Source organism: Penaeus monodon, chromosome 26 (genome assembly GCF_015228065.2).
Source record: "Penaeus monodon isolate SGIC_2016 chromosome 26, NSTDA_Pmon_1, whole genome shotgun sequence".
Lineage (NCBI taxonomy): Eukaryota > Metazoa > Arthropoda > Malacostraca > Decapoda > Penaeidae > Penaeus > Penaeus monodon.
The window spans coordinates 6,451,990-6,476,951 of record NC_051411.1 but is presented as its reverse complement, the minus strand read 5'-3'; the positions used below and the strand labels follow the sequence as shown (position 1 = coordinate 6,476,951).

Below are 24,962 nucleotides of genomic sequence, written 5' to 3'. Positions count from 1 at the left end.
AAAAGGGGCGAAGGAGGGGAAGGGGGGCGGGCAATAGGCGCTCTGAATTTTTTTTGCCTCTTGCGGGCGACCAGCGAATCTCGTTCTGGCGCGGGGGTCGTCTCTCGTTTCGCGCGCTGGAATGCCTCTGTTTCCGTCGGCGCCTTTGTCTCGGTCTTTATAATGAGGGATTTTGTGGCCTTTTCCTCTCTATCGTCCCCCCCCCCCTTTTTTTTTCTTTTCTATTTTACCTCTTTCCTCGTTCGGTGATAATTCTCCGTTTTTTACGTATTTTCCCTCATTTCCTTCTTCCTTTCTTTGTTTTCTTATATTTCTGTCACGCTTATTCTCTTTTTTTTTCCTCTTCTGCTTCCTTACCTTGCATTACTTTATTTCTGTTTCCTTTACCCTTTCTCCCATCCTCCATTCCTTTTTTCCTCCTTTCCTTCCTCCTCCCTTCCCTCCCTTCCCCATTCCCTCCCTTCCCCCTTTCCCCCCTTCCCCATTCTCTCCCTTCCCCATTCTCTCCCTTCCCCCTTTCCCCCTTCCCCCTTCCCCCTTCCCTCCTCTTCTTCCTCTCTACCTACGTGCTCTTGCTTTTCCCTTTCCCCTTTTTCTCCTTCTCTCCCTTCTCCCTTTCCCTTCCCTCACTCCCATCTCTCCCTTTTCCTCCTTTTCCCTCCCCTTTCGCCCCTTACGTCTCTTCTCTCCGTTCCTCCCTCTCTCTCACCGCTTACCAATGTCTCTCCTCTCCGCTCCCCCTTTTCCCATGCCCCAACCCTCTCCCCCAGCCCTCCCCCCAACCCACTCCCCCAACCCCTCTCCCCCAGCCCTCTCCCCCCCACCCCTCTCCCCCCACCCTCCCTCCCCAGCCCTCTCCCCCCACCCTCCCTCCCCAGCCCTCTCCCCCCACCCTCTCCCCCCAACCCTCTCCCCACCCAGACGGGCGAGATAATGGGTGTAGCTGACACAAGACCACGTGATATAGGGTTTCGAGGGTGATAGATTATCGCACACCTGGAACCCGACACTTGCCGTGCGTGGCGTCCTTCTTTTTCTGTCTCTTGTCTCTGACTCTGGCTCCGTTCGTGCATGTGTGTGTGTGTGTGTGTGTGTGTGTGTGTGTGTGTGTGTGTGTGTGTGTGTGTGTGTGTGTGTGTGTGTCTTTCTTTATTTATTTATTTCTTTTATTTATTTATTTCTGTGTCTATCTGCATTTGTCTGTGTGTGTGTGTCTGTCTGTTTACTTGCCTGCGTGCCTACCTGTTTGTTTTTGTCTTGCTCCTTCCTTCCTCCCGTCCCTCCACCCACCCCTCCGCTCCCCTCTTTTCTCTTCCCTTCCCCTCCCCTCTCCTCCCTTCCCCCCCTCCCCTCTTCTCCCTTCCCTTCCCTTCCCTTCCCTTCCCTTCTCCTCCCTCCCTTTCTCCTCCCTTTCCTACCCTTCTCCTCCCTTTCTCCTCCCTTTCCTACCCTTCCCTCCCTTCCCTTCCCTTCCCTTCCCTTCCCTTCCCTTCCCTTCCCGGCCCTTCCTTCCCTTCCCCCCGGCCCGGGCCCCCCGCCTTCCCCCCCCTCCCTCCCCCCCTTCCCCCCCCTTTTTTTCTCCCCTCCCCCTCCCTTCGCCCCCCCCCCCTTTTCTGTCTTTCCGGTCCCTTGGCCCCCCCTTGGCGGGGTTTCCTTAAAAATTTTTCTCCTTTTTCTTTTCTCTTTTTCTTTTTCTCTCTTCTCTCTCTCCCCCTCCTCCCCCTCTCGTCCCCCCTCTTCTCTCTCTTCCTCTCTCCCCCTCTCTTCAGTCCCCCCTTTTCCCCTCTCTCTCTCTCCTCTCTTCCCCCTTTTTCTCTCTCTTTTCTCGTTCTCTCTAAATTCTTCCCCCTCTCTCTCTCTTTCCCCCCTCTCCCTCTCTTCTTTCCCCCTTTTTCCTCTCCTCTCCCCTCCCCCTCTTCTTTTTTCCTTCTCTCTCTCTCTCTCTCCTGTTTTTCTCTCTCTCTCTTTCTTTTCTCTCTCTCTCTTTTCTCTCTCCTCTCTCTCTCTCCTTTTTACCCCCCTCTCTCTTTTCTCTCTCTCTCCTATATCTCTCTCTCTCTCTCTCTCCCCCCTTTTTTCCCCTCTCTCTCCCCCTCCTCTGGGGTTTCTCTCTCCTCTTTTTTCTTTTTCCCCTTTTTTCTCTCTCTTTTTCTCCCTCTTTTTTTTTTTTTTTCTCTCTCTGTCTCTCTTTCTTTTCCTCTCTCTCTCTCTCTCTCCTCTCTTTTCCTCTCCTTTCTTTTCTCTCCTCTCTCCCCACCCCTCCTCTCTCTCTCTTCTTTTTCCTCCCCTTTTTCTCTCTCCCTCTTCCTCTCTTTCCCCTCTCGTTTTCCTCTCTCCCCTCTCTCCCCCTCTTTCTCTTTTTCTCTCCACTTCCCCTTTTTTCTCCCCTTTCCCTTTCTCCCCTCTCATTTTTCTCTCTCTCCCTCCTCACTCTCCTTCTCCCCTCCCCTCTCTCTTCTCTCTCTCTCCTCTCTCTCGCCTCCCCTCTCCCCCTCTCTCCTCCCTCTCTTTTCCCCCCTCTTTCTCCCCTCTCTCCTCTCTTTTTTTCCCCCCCTCTCCCCTCTTTTTCCCCCTCTCAGTTTTTCTCCTCTCTTTTTCCCCCCCTCCCCTCCCCTTTTTCCCCTCTCCTCTTTTCTCTCCCCCTCTCCTCATCTCTCTCTCTCTCTCCCCTCTCTCTCTCTCTTTTTCTCTCTCTCTCCTCCCCTTCCTCCCCCCTCCTCTCTCTCTCTCATTCTCTTTTTCCCCTCTTCTCTCTGTCTCTCTCTCTCTCTTTCTCTCTCCTCTCTTTTTCTTTTCTCTTTCCCCTTTTCTCTCTCCCCTCTCTTTTTTCTCTCCCCCCTCCCCTCTCTTTTTTTCCCTCCCCCTCTCTCTCCCCTCTTCCCCCTCTCACTCCCCACTCTCTTTTTTGTCTCTCCCTCTCCCCTTTTCTCTCCTCTCTCTCTCTCTCTCTCTTCTCTCTTCTCTCTTTTTCCGGTCTCTCTTTTTTTTCTCTCTCTCTTTTTTTTTTTTCCCCTCCCCTTTTTTCCTCTTTTTTTTTCCCTCTTTTCTTTCCCTCTCTTTTCCTCTCTCTCTCCCCCGTCTCCCCCTTTTCCCCTCCTCCCGCTCTCCTCCCCCCTCCCCTCTCCTTTTTTCCTCCCCCTCTCCGTCTTTCCCTTTCTTTCTCCTTCCCCTTCTCTCTCCCCCTTTCTCTCCCCCTTCCTCTCGCCTCTTTTTTTCCCCTCTCTCTTCCCTTCCTTCTCTCGGGCCCTTTTCCCCCTCTCTTCCTTTCTTTCCCCTCTCTCTCTCTTCTTTCCTCTCTCTCTCTCTTCTTTTTCCCCCTCCCCTCTCTTCTTCTTCCCCTTTTCTCTCTCTCTTTCTCTCTCCCCTCTCTCTTCTTTCTCTCTCTCTCTGCCCTTCTCTCTGCCCTTCTCTCTCTCCCCTTCTCTGGGCTCTCCTCCCCCCTCCCCCTCCCCTCTCCCCGTCTCCTCCCCTCCTCTCCCTCTCTCCTCTCTCTCTCTCCCCTGGGGCTCTTTTTCTTCTTCTCTTTCTCTCTCTCTCTCTCTCACTCCTCTCTCCTCTTCTCTCTCCTTCCCCTTTTTCCCCCTCTCTCTCTCGTCTCTCTCTTTTTTTCTCTCTCTTTTCCTCTCCTCTTTCTTTTTCTCTCTCCCCTTTCACCTCTTTTCCTCTCTCTCTCTCTCCTCCCCTCCCCTCTCTCCCTCTCTTCTCCCCTCTTTTGTCTCCCCCTTTTCCCCTCTTTCTCCCCTTCTCTCCCCCTCTCTCCCCCCTTCCCCTTTCCGTCTTTTTTCCCCCCTCTCTCTTTTCCCCTCCCCTTTTCTCTTTTCCTCTCCCCCCTCACCCTCATCCCTCTCTCTCTCCCCCTTCCCTTTTTTCTCTCTCTTTCTCTCTCTCTTTTCCCCCCCTCTCCTCTCTTTCCCCCTCTCCTCCTCTCCCTCCCCCCTCCTCTCTCTCCCCTCCTCTCCTTTTCTCTCTCTCTCTCTCCTCCCCTCTCTCTCCCCCTCTCTCTCTCTCTTTCTTCTCTCTTTCTTCTTTCCTTCCTTTCCCCTTTCTTCTCTTTTTCCCCTTTCTCTCTTCTCCCCCTCCCCCTTCCTCTCTCTCTCTCCCCTCTCCCCTTCGTCTCTCCCTCCTTCTCCCCTCCTCTCTCCCCCCTCTCTCCTCTCTCTCTCTCTCTCTCCCCCCCCTCCCCTCTACCCTCTTCCTCTCTCTCTCTTCTTCTCTTTTTTCTCTTTTTCTGTCTTTTCTCTTCTTTTTCCCTTTTTCTTCTCTCTGCCCTCTCTCCCCTCTTTCTCTCTCTCTCTTCTCTTTTCCCCCTCTCTCTCTCTCCCCTTCTCTTCTCTTCTCTCTCTCCCTCTTTTCCCTCCCCTTCTCTCTCTCCCTCCCCCCTCTCTTCGGTCCTTTTTCCGCTGCTCCTTCCTCTCCCTCTTTTCTCTCTTCTCCTTTTCTCTTTCTCCTCTCTCTTCCTCTCTTTCCCCCCTCCCTCCTCTCTTTCCTTTTTCTCTCTCTCTCTCTTTTTCCCCTCTCGTCCCCCCTTTTTCTCCCCTCTCAACTCTCTTCCCTCCTCTCCCCCTCTCTTTTTCCTCTCTCTCCCTCTTCTTTCTCTTTCTCTTCTTTCTCTCTCTGTCTTTCTCTTCTCTCCTTCTTTCTCTTTCTTCTCCTTCTTTTCTCTCTCTTTTTCCTCTCTTTCTTCTCTCTTCTCCCCTCTCTCCCCTCTTCTCCCCCCTTCCCCCTTCCCCCTTCCCCATCCTCTCCCGATTCTCCTCTCTCTCTCTCCCTCCTCTTTCTCTCTCTCTCTCCTCTCTCTCCCCTCCGTTTTTCTTTTTCTCTGCTTTCCCCTTCTCTTTTTCTCTTTCTCCCTTTTTCTTTTTCCCCTTGCCCTTTTCCTTTCCTCTTTCCCCTCTTTCCTCTTTCTCTCTCCTCTCTCTCCTCCTCTCCCTCTCTCTCTCTCTCTCTTCTCTTTTTCCTCTCTCTCTCCTCTCTCTCTCTCTCCTCTCTTCCCCTCTCTCTTTCTTTTTTTTTTCTTTTTCCCCCCTTTTTTTCTCCTTTTTTTCCCCTTTCTCTCCCCTCTCTTTTTTTCCTTTTTCCCCTTTTTTCCTCCTCTCTCTCTTCTCCGAATCATCCCGCCCTCTCTCTCTTTCTCTCTCTCTCCCTCTCTCTCCTCTCTCTCTCTTTTTTCCCCTCTCTTTCTCTCCCCTCTCTCTTTCTCTCTTCCTCCTTCTTTTTTCTTTTTCTCTTTTTCCCCTCTTTTCTTTTTCTCCTCTTCCCCTTTTTCCCCTCTTACTTTCTTTTTTTTCTTTCATTTTTCTTTCTCTTTCCTTTCCCCCTTTTTCCTTCCCCCTTTCCCCCTTTTCTCCTTCTCCTTCCCTTTCTCTTTCCCCTTTTCTCTTTCCCTTATACGTATTTTATTTTTATATATAAAAATTTTTTATTTTATTTTTTTATATAAAATATATAAAATTAAAAATAGAAAAATAAAAATAAAAATTATATATATTTTAAAATATTATATATAAAATTTTGGGATATATGTGAAATATATAATTAAAAATATTATATAAAAATATATTATATATATATAATTATATATTTATATATTTATATATATATATAGTTATTATATTTTTTTAGAAAAATAGTAAACTTTTTTCATCTTTCGACTGTTTTTTTTCCAAGAATTAAAAAAAAAAATTTTAAACTGTTGAAAAAAAAGTTTCTGTGATAAAAATGTAGGGAAACAGAAATTTGAAAAAGGGGATGTTTTTAAATTTTAAAAGGCGAATCATGCTAATATCGTAGTATACCCTGCAAGCTTAGAAAATAGGACCTACCCATTTTCTATGAAGCCCGTTTTCCGAAACTTACCCATGAGAGAAAACGGTCCCGCAGGTGTGGAAAGGCCTTCATACTAATTTTTTATAGATTTTCAGGGTTTTATCTCTGCCCTAAGGGAAAACTTCTCAGCAAGGGTCATTTTTATTTTTTTTATTTATTTATTTATTTATTTATTTATTTATTTATTTATTTATTTATTTATTTATTTACATTCCAGGTGAGTCTTCAGTGAAAGAGAGATACGACATCGGAGGATCCAGCATTTGACCTCTGCTAACGTCACTAACTCATTTCTCATGAAAGACACAAAAACCCGGGTTTTTTTAGTTATGTTTCTTTTCTCATGGAATTAACATATATAAGTCTTTCATAATCGAGGGATGGTGAATAAAAGAAATATATATATACACTTTTATTTTTAATCTCGGTCTCGTAGTCACAGTGACCTACCTCTTCCCAGTCGCTGATAATGACATGAAATTTTAATTCGGGTGTTCTTTATTAATATTATTATTTGGCATGCATACTAAGGCACGTGCGTGATGTCGGGCAATGACGGAAGCATGTTCTTTTTTTTTTGGTGGTCGGTCCTGGTTAAGTGCTACGGTTGAAAAGGTTTTTTCTTTTCGTTTCTGTTATTTTATTTTCTTATCTTATTTTCTTCTCTTTTTTTCTTTTTTTTTTTTTTCTTTCTCTTTTTTTCTTTTCTTTCTTTTTCCCCTTTCTTTCTTTTTTCCTCTTCCCCCTTTTTCTTTTTCCTTTTTTCCCCTTTCTTTCTCTTTTTCTTTCCCTTTTTCCCTTTCTCTTTCTCTTTCTTTTTTTTTTCCTCTTTTTAATTTTTCGTCTTCGCCCTTAAAATTTTTTAAAACTTTTTTTTTTACCCCCTTTAATGTTTTTATTTTATTATTATTATTTTTATTATTATTATTATTATTATTATTATTATTATTATTATTATTATATTGTTGTTATTGTTATTATTGTTGTTGTTAATATTATAATGGTGATGATAATTTTATCTTTAAAATTACTGATACAATTATCATTATTATTAAGAAAAGAAAAAGAAAAGGAATTTAGGGACAAGAAAGAGGGTAAGAGGCCGGAGAATAAGAATGTGGAGGATGGCGAAGGGGAAGGAGAGGCGAATGGGGAGTTTTGGTTAATGCAGAGAAGCCCCCCCCCCCCCCCCCCCCCCTGAAGTGGCATGACGGCTCGGAAAAGGCGCTGGCGTGGACCCATCTGTTGCTGGGGGGGATCTGTTTTTGCGGCCCTGGCTTGTTGTTTTTGTTGTTGTTGTTGTTGTTGTTGTTGTTGTTGTTGTTGTTGTTGTTGTTGTTGTTGTTGTTGTTGTTTTCGTACTTTTGAGTACTTTCATTTTTTCCCCTATTTCCCACATTCTTCCCCATTATTTTCCTTTACCATTCTTCTCCTTTGCCATTCTTCACTTCCCCCCTCCCCCCACACTCTTCTTCCCCTTTCTTCCCCTTCCCCACTCCTCCCACTTTTTCCCCCATTTTTTCCCCTTCCCCCCCATTCTTCCCCCCTTCCCCCATTCTTCCCCTTCCCCACTTCTTCCCCTTCCCCACTTCCCCCTTCCCCACTTTTTTCCCCCCTTTTCCTTCCCCACTTCTTCCCCTTCCCCACTTCTTCCCCCCCCACTTCCCCTTCCCCACTTCTTCCCCATTCCCCCCCTCCCCACTTCTTCCCCTTCCCCACTTTTTCCCCCTTCCCCACTTTTTCCCCCCTTCTTCCCTTCCCCCCCCTTCTTCCCTTCTTCCCCTTCCCCATTCTTCCCCTTCCCCACTTCTTCCCCTTCCCCCACTTTTTCCCCCTTTCCCCCACTTCTTCCCTTCCCCCTTCCCCATTTTTCCCCTTTCCCCACTTCCCCCCATTCTTCCCCTTCCCCCTTTTTCCCCTTTTCCCCCTTCCCCACTCTTCCCATTTTTTCCCCCCCCCCACTCTTTCCCGGGATTTCGGAGGAGCTAACAGAGAGGGGGACGTAAAGGTGGGGGTGGGGGAGGGGGGCGTGGAGGGGGGGGCCTCCCCCGCCCCCGCCGGGCCAGGCAAAGGCGGGGGGGAGGGGGGGGGGGGAAAGGGAAGGGAGGGGGGGGGGGAGGGACGGGGGGGGGGAGAGGGCGAGGGAGGGGGGGCGGGGGAGGGGGGGGAGGGGGGGGGGAGGGGGGGGGGGGGCGGCGGGCCGGCCCCCGCGGGAAGGCCCCCCCTTCCCTTTTTCCCCCTTTTTCCTTTTTTTCCCCCAGGACCTTTTTTTTTTTTTCCCCCCCCAACCACCCCTTTTCCCCCCCAAGAAATTTATTCCACCCGGGGGGGGGTGGGGGTGGGGGGAAACAAAATAAAAAATAAAAAAAAAAATTTCCTTCCTCATTAATTCTATTTTTTTTTCCAGGGGGGAATGTGAAACCCAAGGGAGAGGATAGGGGAAAAGGGGGGGGGTTATTTGGGAGTAAGGAAGGGGAGGGGGGGGGGGGGAGCCGGCAGGATATGGGGGGGCAGGGGTTAAAGGAGAGAAAGGGAGGGAAAGGGGGGGGGAGGGGGGGAAGGAAAGGGAGGAAGGGGGGGGAAAGGGGGGGGAGGAGAGGGAATGGAGGGAAGGGGGAGGGAAGGAAGGGGGAGGGGAAGGGGGGGGCCGGGGGGGGGGGGGGGGGGTGGGGGGGGGGGGGGGGGGGGGGGGGGGGGGGGGGGGGGGGGGGGGGGGATTTTGGGGGTTTTTTGCGCTCGAAAGGGGGGGAAAGGGGGGGGGGGGGGGTTGGGCCAGGGGGGAAAAAGGGGGGGGGGGGGGGGGTTGGGGGGGGGGGGGGAAAGGGGGGGGGGGAAAAGGGAGGGGGGGGGGGGGGGGGAGGGGGGGGGGGGGGGGGGGGGGGGGGGGGGGGGGGGGGGGGGGGGGTTTTGGGCCGCGGCGGGGGGGGGTGGGGGGGGGGGGCGGGGGAAAAAGGGGGGTTGGGGGCGGGGCCCGCAGGGGGTTGGCGGGGGGGGGCCCTTTGCGGGGGGGCCCCGGGTTTGGGCCCGGGGGGGGGGGGGGAGGTAAGGGGGGGGGGGGGTTGGGGGGGGGGGGGTGGGGGGGGGGGGGGGGGGGGGGGGAAAGGGTTGGGGGGGGGGGGGTGGGGGGGGGAAAAAGGGGGAAAGGTGGGAAAGGGGGGGGGGGGGGGGGGGGGGGGGGCCCCCCCCCCCTGTTTTGGGGGGGTTGGTTTTTCCTCCCCTCCCCCCTTTTTTCCCCCCCCCCGGGGGGGGGGGGCCCTTTTTTTTTCCTTCCCCCCCTTCCCCCCTTCCTCCTCCTCCTCTCCCCTTTCTCCTCCTCTCCCCTTTCTCCTTTCCTCCCCCCTCTCCTCCTCCTCCCCCTCCCCTCCCCCTCCTCCTCCTCTTTTTTTTTTCTTTTTCTTTTCTTTTTTTCCCTTTTCCCCTTTTTCCCCTTCCTCTTCCCCCTTTTTCTCCCCCCTTTTTTTCCCCTTTCCCCCTCCCCCTCCCCTTATCCCCACCCCCCCCCTTTTATCCCTCCCCTCTCGGTACCCTAAAATCTCCCCCCCCCGGGTTTCCCCCCCAGTCCCCCCCCTTTGGTTTCCTTCCCCCCCCCTTGCCCTCCCCCCCCCCCTTTCCCCCCCCTTCCCTCCCTTCCCTCCCCCCCCCCCCCCCCCGGGCCCCCCCCCCCGGGGGGGCCCCCCCAAAAAGTGCCAGGACCTCACCTTAACCGCCGCCTCGAGCCTTCCGCCGGGGGTTCCTTTTTTATTTCCTTGCCCCCCTTTTTTTAACCTTTAAAACTTCCCTTCCCTTTCCCCCCCCCCTTGCCCCCCCCCCCCCCCCCCCGCCCCCTCGCCTGCCTGCCTTGCCCCCCTGCCTGCCCCCGCTCCCCCCTTGCCGCCCCCTCGCCGCCCCCTCGCCTTGCCCCCCCCCCCCCTTTTTTTCGCCTTGCCTCCCCTTTGTGTTTTGGGGGGGGGGGTGGGGGGGGGGGCCGGGGGGTGGGGGGGGGGGGGGGGGCCCCCCCGGGGCGGGGGGGGGGGGGGGTGAGTAAAAGGAAGGGAAAAAAAGAAAAAAAAGCCAAAAAAAAGGGGGGGGGAGAAGGAAAGGGAAGGGAAAAGGGGGGGGGGAAAAAGGGGAGGGAAAGGGAAAATTTGGGGAGGGTAAATTTTTTTAAAATGCCCCCCCCCCCCCGGAATGAGGGGGGGGGGCCCCCCCCCCAAATTTTTCCCCCCCCCCGCCTCCCCCTCCCTTTTTTTTCCCCCCTCCCCTTTTCCCCTTTTTTCCCCTTTTCCCTTCTTTTTTCCCTTTTTTCCCCTTTCCCCCTTTTTCCTTTTTTCCTTTTCTTCCCCGCCTTCCCTCCTTCTTCCCCTTTTCTTTTTCCCCTTCCTCCTCCCCCTCCTCCCCCCCTCCCTCCTCCCCCTCCCCCCTCCTCCTCCTCCCCCCCTCCTCCTCCTCCCCCTCCTCCTCCTGCCCCTCCTCCTCCTCCTCCTCCTCCTCCTCCTCCTCCTCCTCCTCCTCCTCCTCCTCCTCCTCCTCCTCTCCTCCTCCTCTCCTCCCCCTCCCCCTTGAATTTACCTCGTCTTGAATCACCCTCACTTCGGTTTCCCCTTGCTTAAATGGGCGTGATAGTTTACAGCGTGTGTGTTGGGAAAGATCGGGAGAGGACGGGGGGGGGGTTAAATACCATCATTAGGGTGAGTAAATGGGGGTTATGAGTGGGGGGAGGGATGAATTCTCGGGATGAATTATGTATGCATGTATAATTTTTTATATGTTTTTTTTAGATTAATTAATTAATTAATTTTGTTTGGTTTGAGGGGTTTACATTTATGCTGTTTGATGTGTACACGCGCACGCGCGCGCACTGACGCTAATCCCCCCCCCCCCACCCACCCACAGACCGACTATCAAACACACACACAAACATTAATATATTTATCAGCATCACGTTGTCGTGACGCATAACCATTTTATTTTATCCTCAAATTAATATTAAGCTGCTAGTAGCGCGGCGGTGACTTCATTCCCCGGCGAATGGTACTTCAGTGCGGGCGGGCTGCGGGCGGGCTGCGGGCGGGCTGCGGGCGGGCTGGTGGGCGTGCTGTGCGGGATGGGCGTTTGTAGCTCTCCCGCGGTTGGTTTTGTTGCCTGTTTGCGGCGGCGGCGGCAAACCCCTGCGCTTCGTTTGTCTGTTTGTTTCTTCTTTTGTTTGTTTTGTTTATATGTTCGGCTGTTTTTTGTTTATTTGTATATTTGTTTAGCTGTTTTTTGTTTTCTTTGTTTGCTTGATTGTTTATTTGGGTTTTGTGTTGTGAAGGTCGACGCGTATTTAAATGAGGGAGAGTGATTACGTTAGCGGATGAAACATGGATAGATGGGAAAAGGGAGGGAGGGAAAGAGGGGGCAGGGGAGAGGGGAGGGGAGAGGGAAGGAGCAAGGGGTGGGGAGGGAGACGGGAGGAGAGAGGGAAGGAGCAAGGGGTGGGGAGAAAGGAGAGGGAAGAGGTGGAGGGAGAAAACTAGGAATGAGGGAGAAAAAGACAAGGAAAAAGAGGAGGAGAAAATGAGAAAGGAGAATGGAAAGGGAATGGGGGACAAATACAAAGGCCAAGGGAAGAACCGCTTCGACAAAACACTCAAACAAATTGTGAGAAAGACAAACAAACAAACAGGCAATCAGGGATGAACAAAGAAACAGAAACAATCAAGCAGGAATAGAAAAAAAGAGAGAGAGAGACAGACGTAGATGGAAACAGACTCTGATGTAGATAGACGGAGGAGGCTATATTCCCCGGAATGATTGACAGATTATGAAATCGTGCGCCGGCCTTCCCGCGGGATGTTACGTGTGGGTCCGTGCGGGGAAGGGGAAGGGGAAGGGGAAGGAGAAGGGGAAGGGGAAGGAGAAGGGGAAGGAGAAGGAGAAGGGGAAGGGGAAGGAGAAGGAGAAGGAGAAGGAGAAGGGAAGGGGAAGGAGAAGGGGAAGGAGAAGGAGAAGGGAAGGGGGAGGGGAAGGGAAGGGGAAGGGGAAGGGGAAGGGAAGGGAAGGGGAAAGGGAAAGTGGAAGGGAAAGTGGAAGGGACGGGAATGGGAGGTGGTAGAGAAAGGAAGGGGAAGAGGAAGGAAAAGGGAAGGGGTAGGGGAAGTGGAAGAGAAAGAAAAAGATAAGATAAAGAGAAGAGGAAGAGGAAGAGAGGGAAGAAAAAGACAGTATAAAAGGAGAGAGGGAAGGAAGGATGATGGAAAGGAGATAGAGGAAGGAGAATGGGAAAGAGGAAAGGGAAAGGGAAAGGAAAAAAGTAAGGAACAGGAAAAGAAAGGAATAATTCGGGTGAAAGATAGGACTGGAAAGAAGGATAAATAGATCGAAAAAAGTAAGAGGAAAAGATGAAATCGTGGGAAAGTCACGCAGCAAAGAACGCCCGTAAGCCGAGAAAAGAGGGGAAGGAAAGGAAGATGCAAGGAAGAAGCGACGGGGAAAATCAAGAAGCAACGGACGGCGGAAAGCCAAACCCGTCCCTGGCTCTTACGCGACGGCACGATGCGTCACCAGCTGTTGAGGAGGTGCCTGGAAGTCGGCCCATTGGAGACGGCAGGTTGAGGCGGCAGGTTGGCACCGAGGGGAGGAGAGGGGGAGGGGAAGGAGGGGGCTGGTGGGTTGGGGGTTAAGGGGTGGGGGTTGGGGGGGAGTAGAGAGAGTATGGATAAGGGTTGGTTATCGTTGTTATCATTGGCGGCTTTGTTACGATCGTCGTTTTATGTTTGTTGATTTTTTTTTATTGTTCATATGACACCCCAAACCATTACTTTTTGCTTTCGCCCTTTTCCTTTCTCCTTTTTCACCTTCCCCCTCCCTCTCCTGCTTCACTTTCTCCCCTCCCTCTCCTGCTTCACTTTCTCCCCTCCCTCTCCTCCTTCACTTTCTCCCCTCCCTCTCCTCTTCACTTTCTCCCCTCCCTCTCCTCTTCACTTTCTCCCCTCCCTCTCCTTCTTCACTTTCTCCCCTCCCTCTCCCATCTCCTTTCTTTCCTTCTCCCTTTCCTCGTCCACTCCCCCTCTCCCGGCCTCCTTCAACTCTCCCTCTCTCTCTCAGCCCTCTTCCTCGCCCTCTTCTCTTTCTCTCTTCCCTTCCTCCTCCCTTCTCCCTGCTTTCCCCTTCCCCTCTACTCCCCTTCCCCCTTCCCCTTTCCCCCTCTTCCCCTTCTCCCCACTTCCCCTTCTCCCCTTCTCCCCGCTTCCCCCTCTCCCCTCTTCCCCCTCCCCCCACAGACCACACCTTGATTGGCATTGATTTCGTTTTTTTTTTTTCTGGAGAAGAATTGCAACGACGCAGTTTAGCCCGAGGCGCGTTGCAAAGGCCTAGGTCCCCCCCACCCCCCTCGAGGGCCATTGTGGCGTCTCTCCCCCCTCCCTCTCTCTCCCAGATCCCCCCCCCCCTCTCCTCCTACGTCTAAAGCCCCCCTGCCGCCGCCCAAGAATTAAAAAAAAAAAGGTAAAGTTATTGACACTCATCGCATGTGAAGTTTGCGATGTGGAGGAGGGCGGGATTTTGATCCTTGTGTCGGGGGAGATAAGGGCGATATTTTGCTTTCGTTCCTTCCTCTCGGCCTCTTCTTACCCCCCCCCCCCCTCGTCTATCCTCACGCACAAACACTTCCGTCGCAATTTGCTCTCTCACTCAATCACTGGCTCACTCATTCTCTCTCTCTCTCTCTCTCTCTCTCTCTCTCTCTCTCTCTCCTCTCTCTCTCTCTCTCTCTCTCCTCTCCCTCTCTCTCCTCCTCTCTCTCTCTCTCCCCTCTCTCTCTCTCTTCTCTCTCATCTCTCTCTCTTCTCTCTCTCTTTTCTCTCCTCTCTCTCTCTCTCTCTCTCTCTCTCACACACACACGCACACGCACACACGCACACGCACACGCACACGCACACGCACAAACACACACACACACACACACACACACACACACACACACACACACACACACACACACACACACACATTTTTACTTTTAAAAGTAGTAGTAGTAGTAGTAGTAGTAGTAGTAGTAGTAGTAGTAGTAGTAGTAGTAGTAGTAGTAGTAGTAGTAGTAGTAGTAGTAGTAGAACAACAGTATTTGTAATAGTATATACTAATAATAATTGTGGTCGTAACATCAGTTATTATTATTGTTGGCATTGCTGTGATGATCATTAATATTGTATTATTATATATTGGTAATAATGGTATTATTAACCGAGATTCTGTTGAATCACCGCTGAGTTATAGGTGATGCCAAAGAAGTGCTATGTGGGAGGGAGAGGGAGAAGGGAGGAGGGAAAGAAAAAGGAGATGGGGTAAAACGAAAAGAGAAGAGAAAAAGAAAAAGGTGAGGGGGTAAAACGAAAAAGGAAAAGAAAAAGAACAGGGAAGGAAAAAGTAAAGGGTGTGAAGGAGAAGGAGAATCAGCAGAGAAGGGATGGAGAGGAGGAGAGGGACAGGAAGAAGAACAGGGAAGAGGAGCGGGATGAAGAGGAGGAGAGGGGCAGGGAGAAGGAGCGGGAAAAGAATAGGGAGAGAAGGTAAAGAAAATTAGAAAGGAGGAGAATAAGGAGAGAAGGAAAGGAAAGTGAGAAAGGAGAGGATAGGGAGGGAAGGAAAGGAAGGTGAGAAGGAGAGAAGAGAGAGAAGGAAAGGAAAGTGAGGAAGGAGAGAATAGGGAGAGAAGGAAAGGGAAGTGAGAAAGGAGAGAATAGGGAGAGAAGGAAAGGGAAGTGAGAAAGGAGAGAATAGGGAGAGAAGGAAAGGGAAGTGAGAAAGGAGAGAATAGGGAGAGAAGGAAAGGGAAGTGAGAAAGGAGAGAATAGGGAGAGAAGGAAAGGGAAGTGAGAAAGGAGAGGATAGGGAGAGAAGGAAAGGGAAGTGAGAAAGGAGAGGATAGGGAGAGAAGGCAGGAGAACGAGAAAGGAGAAGGCGGAAGGGGAGAGGGCGGCCAGCGGGATGGCGGCGTCTGATGCGTGGGGGATGGTGATAAATGATCTCGTTCTGGAAATGCTTGAGTCACGTCTACGCTGGCACTGGCACTGCGGCACTCGAGGTCGGGCCGGCGGAGGCGGAGGAGGCACTCGGACCAGTTTCTTTTCACCTTTTTTTTATTATTATTATTTTTTTTTGTATTTGATTTTTTCCCCTTTTTTTATGATTATTTTTTTTTTGTATTTGATTTTTTCCCCCCGTTTCATTGCTGGTGGGTTTTATTGTTGAGGCTTTGTTAGTTGGGTTGTTGTTTTTATAATTATTTAGTGTTGTTATTATTACTGTTATTATTATTATTATATTATTTTTATTATTATTATATTTATTTATATTTATATTTATTATTATCATCGTTATTTTTCTAAGCATTAGCATCATCTCGTGAGAGAAGAGAGAGAAACAGGGGAAAGGGGAAAAGAAGGAAGGAAAAAAAGGAAAAGGGAAAAACGAAGAAGGGGGGGGGAAAAGCCGGCCTTCATAATTATTTTCCCTCCTTGCATCGTTCCGCGCGATGGAGTTGCAACAAAGAAGCTGAAGGGGTAAAGGGGGGGGGGCAGGTCGGGTGGCTGGGGCGTTGACCTCTCGGCGGTCGGGGGGGAAATTTTAACGGGGGCGGGAGGGGAAAAGGGCTGGGGAGGAGGGAGGAATGGGAAGGGGGGGGAAATTTGGGGGGAGGAGGGGGGAGGGACAGGGGAGGGGGGGAGGAAGGGAAGGGAGAGGGAAGGGGGAGGAGGGGGGGAAAAAGGGAGAGGGAGGGGGGGGGGAAAGGAAGGGGAAGGAAGGGAGAGGGAGAAGGAGGTGGGGGAGGAAGGAGGAGTTGGGGAAGGGAGAAGGAGGTGGGGGAGGGAGAAGGAGGAGGGGAGAGGTAGTGAGTAAGGAGTAAGGTGTGAGGAATGAATGAATGAATGAATGATTGTTGGGTCCCAACTGGTAATTAAAACAACGAAAACTGCATGTCTGATATGTGTGGCAGGTTTATAGGTCATCCGTAACGCCATGTAAATAGTGATTGTCCTTCTTCGCTGTGTAAATTTTTTTAGAATACATCTTTTGTCAAAATACCTTAAAATATCGGGTGTTACCTCTCTTCTCCTCTCTTCTCCTCTCTTCTCTCTCTTCTCTCTCTCTCCTCTCTCTTCCTCTCCTCCTCTCTCTCCTCTCTCTCTCTCTCCCCTCTCCCTCCCCTCTCCCTCTCCCCTCTCCCTCTTTTCCCCCTCCCTCCCTCTCTCCCCCCCCTCCCCTCCTCCCCTCTCTCTCTCTCTCTCCCCCCTTTTCTCTCTCTCTTCTCTCTCCTTCTCTCCCCTCCTCTCTCTCCTTCTCCTTCCCCTCTTCTCTTCTCTCTTTTCCCCCTCCCCCCCCCTTCTTTTTTCTCTCCTTCTCCTCTCTCTCTCTCCCCTCCCTCCCCCCCCCTCCCTCCTCTCCTTCTCCCCCTCTCCCTCCCCTTCTCTCTTCTCTCTCTCCCCTCTCCCTCTTCTCTCCTCTTCCCGTCTCTCTTCTCTCTCTTTTTGCTCTCTCTCTCTCTCTCTCCTCTTCTCTCTCTCTCTCTCTCCCCCCATTTTCCCCCCCCTCCTCCCTCTCTCCCCCCCCCTCCCCCCTCCCTCCCCCCCTCCCCTCTCTCCCCTTCTCCCCCCTCCCCCCTCTCCCTCCCCTTCTCCCCTTCTCTCTCCTCTCTCTCTCTCCCCTCTCTCTCTCTCTCTCTCTCTCTCTCTCCTCTCCTCTCTCTCTCCTCTCTCTCTCTCTCTTCTTTTGGTCTCCCCCTCTCTCTCTCTCTCCTGGTTCCCTCTCTCTCTCCTCTTCTTCCCTCTCCTCTCTCTCCTCTCTCTCTCTCCTCCTCCTCTCCCCCCTCTTTTTCCCCTCTCTCTTTCCCCCTTCCCCTCTCTCTCTCTCTCTCTCTCTCTCTCTCTCTCCCTCTCGGGGGAGGGGGGGGGGCTGAATTCTTCAACCGGTGCTTTCCCCTCACTCACCCTCCTGCCTGCTCACTGTCCCCTGTCCATGCCCCGTGTCACCTTGCACTTCACCCGGTCAGCATTGGGTTTTGTTCCATCCAGCATCGCCCGTTTGCTAGAGGCGAAAATGCCATGGCTATTATGAAAGCGCCTTTGATGTCTGCTCGTTTTTCATTATCTTCATAATCGTCTTGTTCATCATCATCATCATCATCATCATCATCACATCATCATCATCATCATCATCATCATCATCATCATCATCATCTTTATTATCATCTTTATCATCATCACCATCATCACCATCATCACCATCATCACCATCATAATCATCATAATCATCTAATTATCATCATCACCATATCCATCATCACCATCACATCATCATCACTACTCATCCACATCATATCATCATCAATCATCATCATCATCACGATGATAGTTAAATTATCCACAATCTTATCTTTAATAGCACAATGCTTTTAATTTTTTTTCCATACGCAGATGATTACCGGTAAAATAATTGACGATGATTTCGTATTCCAAAATCACCCCAAAATGGCTCTCCCGGTCGCTTTTGCATTCGTTCGGCGTTCGTAATTCAAACCCATTTCCAAATCTGATTTTTTTTTTGGGGGGGGGGGGCACCAAGGGGGGAGGGGTTACGAGGGTATTGAACCCGGTTTGTATGTTGTTTGTTGTTGTTGTTGTTATTGTTAATGGTTATTTTTATCATCATCATCACTATTATTATTATCATTATTATTATTGTTATTGTTTTTGTTATTATTAGAATTGAACGTGAAGTGTGGTTCCAGTTTTGCTTGGCGAAGAGAAGAGGCAGAGAGGAGGAAAGAAAGAGAGAAAGAAGGAAAGAAAGAGGGAAAGAAGGAAAGAAACGGAGAAAGGAGGGGAGAATTGAGAAAAGGAAAGAGAATGGAGAAAAGTAAAGGGAGGAGGAAGGGGATAGGGGAAAGGGGAGGAAAAGGGCAAGAAAGGGAAGAGGAAATATTTATTGTTTTTTAAAAGGGCGACCTGAAAAAGGGATCTAAAACATATAAAGCGGTGGTGTTTGGGTGATAATGATGATATGATGATATTAATTTGATGATGTGAAGATGATATGTATTTGGTGGAGTGATGTGGAAAGATGAGAAAGTGATGATGTGAGATTTGATGATGATGATGATAATGATGATGGTGAGGGTGGTGGAAGGTGATGACAGTGCACAGTGCGAATGGAGTGAGCTCTCCCTCCAGAGTGCAGATCTGATTATATCTTCGCTTGCAGTGGAAATGGCTCGGGGACGACCGCTGTTAGCGCACACACTGGCGTCGGCCGCGTAATTGTTGTTGGCGTGAGCGGTTTTAGTGCCAGGCCTAGGGGGAGGGGCGTAGGTGCCAGTAGGGGCCTCCGCGGTTGGTCATGGCACCGCACTAAGCCTCGGTGCCTTACTGGGTTTTAATGCCGTAGAGGGAGTCGCTGATGCTGCCGTGCAGGGTCTCGGTGCCACACATTTCTTTAAGGCTCTTAGTGCCGTTCGGGAATTCGGTGCCGCCCAGGGTCTCAGTGCCGCCCAGGGTCTCAGTGCCGCCCAGGGTCTCAGTGCTCTAGGGGGGCTGTGTGCCACACGAGTCCTAGGTGCCACACACGGCCTTAAACATTTCAAATTGAGGACTCGGAAGGTGCAATGCGGAGCTTTGGTGTGGCGCAGGACCCAGGTGCCATCAGTAGTGCCACGGGTCCAAGGTGCCATACACAGTGCCACAGTAACACAGACGACGAGACTAGACGAGACGAGACGAGACGAGACGAGACGAGGCGAGGCGAGGCGAGACGAGACGAGACGAGACGAGACGAGACGAGACGAGACGAGACGAGACGAGACGAGACGAGACGAGACGAGACGAGACGAGACGAGACGAGACGAGACGAGACAGGGAAATAGGGTCGTTTTCTTGTTCGTTTGTTCTTTTGCAGAAAAATGAGTTTTTCGTCTATTTGGTTGTTTTTCCTATTCTTTTCCCCTTTTCTTTTTTTTCTTTTTCTTTTTCTTTTGCCTTATTCCATATATATCTCTTCGCGAGTGTATTTTACCTTTTTTTTCTAGTGTTGATACGTGAGTTGTGTGAGGAAATACTTTTTTTTTTTTTTTTTTTTTTTTTTAGAAAACTTTGAGGACGTACTTAATACTTTTGTAATGTTCCCAAGCCTTGAGTGTCGGAGATGGGCGGGGAAGAGGGGGAGGGGAGAGGAGAGAGGAGGAGGAGGGAGGGGCTAGTGAGGAGAGAGGGGAGAAGGGGAAGGGGAGAGAAGGGAGGGGTTAGTGAGGAGAGAGAAGGGGAGAAGAGAGGAGAGGAAGGAAGGAAGGAAGGAAGGAAGGAGGGAAGGAAGGAAGGAAGGAAGGAAGGAAGGAAGGAAGGAAGGAAGGGTTTGTGAGAAGAGAGAAGGAGAGGGAAAGGGGGGGAGGTGAGGAAGAGGAAGAGGGAAGGATTAGTTACAAAAGAGAGGGGGGGAGAGGGAAGGGTTAGCTAGGAAACAGGAGAGAGGAGAGAGAGGAGAAAGAAGAAAGGAGAGGAATGAGGTTGATACGACAGGAGCGCGGGATAGAAGAGCAGTTGGAGGTGAGAGGGAGAAGGAATTAAGTGGTTGTCTGGAGAGTTCGTGTGTTTAGTGTCGTGGTCGTGTTTGCTATAAAGTCGCTTGGGATAGTTTGGTCATAGTTACCTGGTTCAGAGAGGTAGGAAGAGGGAGAGGAAGAGGAAGGGAGGGAGGGAGGGAATGAGGGAGGGAGGGAAGGAAGGATGAGGGAAACAGGGAGAGAAGGAAGGATAAGGGGAGGAAGGAGAGAGTGAGGGAAGGTGGGAGAGAGAGGGGGAGGGACGGAGGGAGGCAGGAAGGGAGGGGTGTAGGGGAAAGGGAGATAAAAGCGTGAAGGAAGGAGGCAGCGCCACCTTTGTACATCGTCTCCGCAGTTACTCTCCTGTTCTTATTTATTTACGGTATTTACTTCTTTACGTTATCGAATATTCATCCGTTTATTATGCCTTTATTTGTTTTCGTTGTTAATGATCCGTTTTTTTTCTATTCCTTTATTTGTGTACGTTAGTTGATTAGCCTATCCTTTTGTTTGTTGTTCATTATCCATTTTTTTAAATTCTTCCTTTATCCATTTTTATTTTACTGTTCCTTTATTTGTTGACTTCTCTTCACGTAGCATTGGCTTGCCCAGTAAACTTCCCAGTAAACAGAGCGGGAAAAAATGTTTGCAGAGAAGGGTAGGCTGCTGTTGACAACTCCATTTTTTCTCTTTTTTTGTCTGTGTTTTTATATATTTTAAAAATCCCACTCGCTCTCTTTATCTCTGATAATGATAGATGATAATCATCATCAATCATCAATCATATCATCATCATCATCATCATCATCATCATCATCATCATCATCATCAATTCATCATCATCATCATCATCATCATCATCATCATCATCATCATCATCATCATCATCACATCATCATCATCATCATCATCATCATCATCATCATCATCATCAATAATCATTGTTATTACTATTATTAAAGTCATTTTTTATCATTGTTGCTATTTTTAAAAGCGGTTATCTTATCTTGATTCTGATTGGCACTGGATGACGTCACAGCAATCAGCCTGCATAATGGAACTGTGTGTCAAGGTTATGTAATGAGCTGTTGTCTAGCCTGCCTGTGTCTGTTTGTCTGGCTCTCTCTGACGTCTGTCTGTCTGAGTCTGCCTTACATATCTTTCTGTTTTCTATTTATACTTAGCTTTCTGTCTTTTTGCAATGTGCTCTGATGGGAGAGGGAGAGGGAGAGGGAGAGGGAGAGGGAGGGAGAGGGAGAGGGAGCGAGGGAAAGAGAGTGTAAGAGAAAGATTAAGAGCGAGAGAAAATGAAAGAGAAAGAGAAAGTGAAAGAGAAAGGGAAAGGGAAAGAGAAAGAAAAAGAGGGAGGGGGAGGGGGGGGCGCCAAAGGGTAAGGGTGGGAGGGGAGGTCAAGGGTGAACTGGAGGAGTATCTTCTCTTCGATGGTTCACTTCGTATATTTTTTATAATGATAAGTTCGAATATTAGACATAAATAGATAGATATAGATGTATGTAGGTATATGGATAGGTAGATAGATAGATAGGTAGATAGATATTGATATATTTAGGTATATAGATAGATGGATGGATAGATAGATAGATAGATAGATAGATAGATAGATAGATAGATAGATAGATAGATAGATAGATAGATAGATAGATAGATATCGTACGTGCGTGTGTTTGTGTATATTTTTTGTATTAATTTATTCGAGGTGTATGCAATTGCACACAAATGCATATTTGTACTTATCTGTACACACACTTACATCCACATCCATCCACATTTCCATATTTGCGCGCACTCAAGTTCCACATATTATGTAAAGTGCGGCTGGCGCTAAGCGAGAGTGGGCGGGCGCAAGGGGGGGTGGGGTGAGGTGGGGTGAGGTGGGGGGGCAAGTCCTCCCTGGGGATGCTGTGCTCTTCCGTGGGGGTGGGCGGGGAGTGGGCGGGGAGTGGGCGGCAAGCGATACTGGCACCATGTTGAAAAGCGTATTTATTTTCTTGCTTTTGTTTTTGGTATTAAAAGTTATTTCCTCTCTCTGTGTTTTAATTTATGTTCTCTGTTTTTTTTTTTCTTTGTTTCTCTTTATTCTTCTCGTCGGGTTGCTATCTTCTCTCTCTTTTCTCCTCTTCTTCTCTCTCTCTCTCTCTCTTTCTCCTCTCTCTCCTTCTCTCTCTCTCTCTCTCTCTCTCTCTCTCCCCCCCTCTCTCTCCTCCTCTCCCCCCCACTTACTCACTCTAAACTATTTGCAAATACTATGAAAGAAAAGAAAAAAGAGAAGAAAGAGAAGAGAAAGGGGAAAGAAGAGAAAGAAGAGAAAAAGAGAAAGTGTAAAAAGAAAAAAGAAGGAAAAAAAGGGAAAAAAAGGGGGGGTGATCGAAAGACTTTTCGACTCTTTTTCAAGGGTGTGGCGAAGACAAGACGGCTCTGCCAGGGGGGCGTGGCCTCGAGATGACGTCGCGTGAAAAAGGGGCGTTTCCAAGACTATTTTTTCCTCCTTTTTGGGGGCGAGAGTTAATAGAAGAATGAAGGAGTGAAGGAAGAGGATAGGAGGGGGGGGGGGTGAGGGGTGTCCTTCAAGACACTGCGGGTGTGGCTGGAAGAGGAGGAGGAGGAGGAGGAGGAGGAGGGGAGGAGGGGGAAAGGAGAAGAAAGAAGAAAAAGGGAAGAAGAAGAAAAGGAAGAAGAAGAAGAAGAAGAAGAAGAAGAAGAAGAAGAAGAAGAAGAAGGAAGGAGGAGGAGGAGGAGATAAGGCGAGGATGAGACACGCGGATAAATATGGATGGGAAGAGGGCGATTGGATAAAGAAGGGGAGGCGAGTAAAGAGAAAGAAAGGAATAAGCATCGGGTTAGAAGAATTGAGAAATAGAAAGTGAAAAGGAAGATACGTGTTTATGACGCAAGAGGAATAAAGGGCTGCAGAAGACGCTGTAGTACAAAATGGGCGTGGTTATATATTTTATGAGAATGTGTAAGGGGGCGTGTCAAGGACAAAGTGAGGGGGGGGGGGGTAGGCGCTCTTGAAAGATGGTTTATTAGTAAAGAAAAAAAAAATAAAATAAAAATAAGATAAAAAGGATGAGGGCGGTGCGATCCAGAAATAAATAAGATGTGTAAAACGAGTGTAAGAATAATTCAAGAGAACGATAATGAGTGTACATAAGAGGGATTTATGAATGGAAATGAGCGGGGAGGGTAAATCCACTCACGGGGTGGAGGAGGAGGGAAGAAATGGGGGTAAGGAGGAGGAAAGGAGGAAGATGATGTTCAAAGGATGCGTGGGAAAGTGGGAGAAAAGTGAGAAAGGGAGAGAGGGAGGATGAGGGGGAGAGGAAGAGGATGAGGGGGTTAGGAGGGAGAGGAAGATGATGAGAGGGAGAAGAAGTAGAGGGGATAGGATAGACAGAAGAAGAGAATTAGCGAACGAGGGAGAGGGAGAATAGTGAGAATGAAAGAGAGGGAGGATGGGGAGAATGCGCGGGTGTTGGGTTCGAGAAAAGCTTGGAGAGAAGATTGTGTGACTTGCATGAGATGCGAGGAGCCGGGTCTGAAGGGCGGCTGCGGAGTGGGCGGGGACGGGAGGGGGAGGAAGAGGGGAAGGAGAGGGGGGAGAAGGAAGGAAGAGGAAGAAGGAAGGAGGGAGGAATAAAGAAGGAAGGAAGAGGAGGAAGGGGAGAGGAAGAGGGAGAAGGAAGGAAAGGGGGAGGGAAAAAGGAAGGGAGGAAAGGAAGAGAAAGAGGGAAGGAAGAGGAGGGGAAAGAAAGAATGTGGATGTAAATAGAAGAGGAGTAGTAGTAAGAGGAAGAGGGGAAGAAGAGGAGGTAGGAGAAAAACGGGAATGGGGGGGATTCGAAAAAGGAGGAGGAGGAGGGGAAGAGAAGAGGAAAAGGAAGGAGGGGGGAAAAAAGAAGAAGAAGAAAAGAAGAAAAAGAAGAAGAGAAGAAGAAAGAAGAGAAAGGAAGAGGGAAAAAAGGAAGAGGAAAAAAGGGGGAGAAAAAGGAGGGGAAGGGATGTAATTAGGGGAGGGCGGAAAAAGGGGGAAAAAAGGGGGAAGGGGGAAGAAAAAGGGGGAAACGGAAAAGGAAGGGAGGGAAAAGGGGGAAAAAAGAGGGTTTGGGAAGAAAAAAAAGGGTGTTTAAAAAGGAAGGGGACGGGGGGGCCCAAAAGGGAAGCGAAGGTGGGGGGAAAAGGGGGGACGAAAAAAGGCTTTGGGGCCGGGCCCGGGCGGGCCTGCAAAGGGGGGGGGGGAGCGGCGGGAGGGCGGGCGTGGGGGCTTTGGGGGTGGTAAATCCCATTTCTTTTTTGTTTGTTTACTTTTATTATTTTTTTTTTTTTTTTGGGGGTTTTCAGGGGATATCAAGCATTTGTGATCTATAAAATACTTTCAAAAATATGCATGCTTTGATATGAATACATATCAGATTAATTACTTTTTACACAGCACACGCACGCAGCCTACAGGTGACAAAATGACAACGGAAAACAAAGAGCGAGGAGGGAGGTAAAGGGAAAAAAAAACGTGACAGAAAGGCAAAAAGGTGGGCACTGCTCGTCAGGTGGCACCACGCTGCCCACAGATGGCACGTACCCTAACACGAACCAGCGAGGGCATCGAGTTGGCACTGTAGGCCCGTGCCACGAGGCGGAAATAACGCCTGACATGGCATCCGTGGCACTCTGAGCGCGCCCATGATGTAAGCCCAAGAACCTTAACGGAGGCGGGGAGGGTGGGGGGGGGATTGCGTCACGTGACGTGAGCACGTGTCTCGCGAAGGAGGTTTTTTGGAGCGAATGTTCTGCACAGCGAAGTGGGGGGAGGGGGTCGGAGGGCGGGGCAGGGTGGGGACAGGGAAGGAGGGTAGGGTGTGATAGGGTAGGGGGGGTTGGATTGGGTATTGCGTGGTTGGAGGGAGGGGTTTGTTTTCGTCTGTGGTGACCCCTTGATAACAGCTGTTGGGATCAGGGTGTGGGGGGAAGGGAGGGGAGGGGAGGGAGGGGTGAAGGGGGAAAGAAGACTGAGGGTTACGGTCGACCTTGACATTCAGAGAGCTTCGCAGGGGTGAAGATAAGGGAGGGGCGGCGGAGGTGTGTGTGTGTGTGTGTGTTTGTGTTTGTGCATGACGGTCATGCGGTACACGGTTGGCATACCAGCTGTCCAGTCGGCTTTATTGTTTGTCCTCGCTATCCCTTCCTTGCCCCTCCCGCACCCTCCCCACTCCATCGCTATCCTCTCCCTTTTCTACCCCCCCCCCCCCCGTCCTACCCCGACCGGTCTCTCGGCGAGTAGCGACAAGCAGCTCCCTCTTAAACGTGGATATGCTACACTGTTTTGCGTCGCACGGACCACGAGTGATAGTGCGAAAGGAAGGTCTTTGTAGGCAACGTCCTTCCAGTTTTTGATCTCTCCTTTTTTCCGGGCTATCTCTCTTGTATCTGGAGGTAGTGGATAGCCTCTTAGATGTGGAAGGACGGAGAGGGAAGGAGGCAGGAGGGAGAGGCGGGAGAGGGCGGCGGAGGAGGAGGGGGTGAGGCGGAGGGGAGGGGGAGGGGGAGGGTCGGTGCGGCGCTGGTGTATTGA

At 50.1% G+C, this 24,962-nt stretch overlaps 1 long non-coding RNA gene across 1 annotated transcript in view; it reads left to right on the top strand.

Moving 5' to 3' along the window:
* Window positions 1-6,130, top strand: part of LOC119589872 — an 88,353-nt gene extending 82,223 nt beyond the window's left edge. The window contains exon 3 of the long non-coding RNA XR_005230217.1: window positions 6,044-6,130. This is a non-coding gene — a long non-coding RNA (uncharacterized LOC119589872). The remainder of the gene's footprint in view (window positions 1-6,043) is intronic.
* Window positions 6,131-24,962: the final 18,832 nt, after the last annotated feature.